At 45.4% G+C, this 1,830-nt stretch overlaps 1 pseudogene; it reads left to right on the forward strand.

Annotated features, from left to right (window-relative positions):
• Nucleotides 1-233: 233 nt before the first annotated feature.
• LOC148674798 (uncharacterized) lies at nucleotides 234-1,355 on the forward strand (annotated as a pseudogene).
• The last annotated feature ends 475 nt before the right edge of the window (nucleotides 1,356-1,830 follow it).

The raw sequence follows: 1,830 nt of genomic DNA on the forward strand, positions 1-1,830 counted from the left end.
GGACAGTAAGCAAAGGTAATGTAGCGGGAGAACAAAAATATTGGCATAGCTGGTGCCCATGGCAACTCCACTAACCTGTTGGTAAAAAAGGTTATTGAATGAGAATGCATTCAGTGTGAGAACCAATTCTGCAAGGCGTACCAGGGTGTGGGTGGGTGGATCAAGCACTGTGCATTTGTCCAGCGTGTGCTTGAAGGCTGTAAGGTCGTCATTATGGGGAATGATGGTGTAAAATTGTTGTCGGCTTGGTAGAAGAACGCTTCTTCGCTTCCTACACTGGCTATGTCCTTGACCTCTACAAGCGATACATTGATGACTGCGTCGGTGCTGCCACATGCTCTAACGACCAGCTTGAGCACTTTCTGCATCATTTCGCCAACATCCACCCATCCCTCAAATATACAGTTAACATATCTTCCACTACTCTACCGTTTCTAGACATCAACGTCTCCATTAACTACCCCACGGTCTATTACAAGCCCACAGATTCAAATAGCTATCTCCTGTATAGCTAATTTCACCCCAAACACACTAAAAACTCTCTCCCTTTTTCACAGTTCCTTCGGCTATGACAATTATGCAGTGACGACACCGATTTCCAGAACCAAGCCCTCAAAATGTACTCCTTTTTCATCAACAGAGGATACCCTAGCAGTGCTATTGACAGGGCCCTTGCCCGAGCCAAAAACACCCCTCGGACCATCAACTCAATCAGGAACTCCTGCTGTAACAACTGCATTCCTTTGGTGCTTCCCTACCACCCCAACAAACTTCCTATCCCCAGGACTATTAACAACAACTTTTCCATCCTACAGGATGATCCCTCCATTAGGGCCCTCTTTTCTGACTGCCCCATCATCTCATATCGCTGACCACCTAATCTGCGTAACCTTTTTCTTCACAGCTCCCTTGACCGCCCTCGGAAACCATCCACACCAGGCACTTTCCCTTGCAACAGAGCTCACTGTATCACCTGCAAGTACACATCTAACACCACACTCATTCTAGGCCCCTCAGAACAATTCCGGATCACCCAGATGGCATCTTCTACCTCCAGCAACCTTATTTACTGTATCTCTTGCAGTAAATGCCCAGCCATCTACATTGGAGAAACAGGAAGGAGACTCGGAGACGGCTCCAGAAAACATGTTAGAGCTGTGAAGATTAAAGACCTCTCCAAGCCCATTGTTTCTCATTTCACCTCTGATGGCCATTACCACTCTAATCTCTCCGTCTGTGTTCTGAAAGACGGTTTCCTGAACTCATACATCAGAAAGACTACATAAACCAAAATTATCCTGCAGCTAGGATCACACCTTCCGCCTTCTCTTAACGACAGACTACTTTTCTTCTAAATTCTCTCTTTTCATTGTACAGTAGGTTTCATTTCACACTTCTCTTCATCTATCCTTGACTTCACACCTCCTGATTGGCCTCTCTTTCTGTCCCCTACTCCCACCCCTCGCTCCTCCTCTCTCCCAGCTTTTGTTCTCCCACTATATTACCTTTGCTTACTGCCCTGTCTTTCTCACCCCTGCAGGAGGCTCCATGGCCAAAACGTCGAGTGTTCTTTCTTCTCTTTTCAGCATGGAATAAACCTATTACTTATTCCTTTGCATTCTATAATATACTGTATATAATATATCTATCCACCAATCTTGGCTTTGTTGTAACAAAGTGAATAAAAGAATTGCACGGCAGGAGAAATGCAGATGTAAACAAGAGACAATTTAGAGGGGTTAATCAGCCAGAGGACCTGTGAACTGTAGGACAAAGCTGAAGCACCTGGGGAGAACACTTACTGTAGATTCCACATTGACAAAACCCCAA

The sequence above is a fragment of the Lepisosteus platostomus genome, chromosome 3 (assembly GCF_059453375.1).
Source record: "Lepisosteus platostomus isolate fLepPlt1 chromosome 3, fLepPlt1.hap1, whole genome shotgun sequence".
NCBI lineage: Eukaryota > Metazoa > Chordata > Actinopteri > Semionotiformes > Lepisosteidae > Lepisosteus > Lepisosteus platostomus.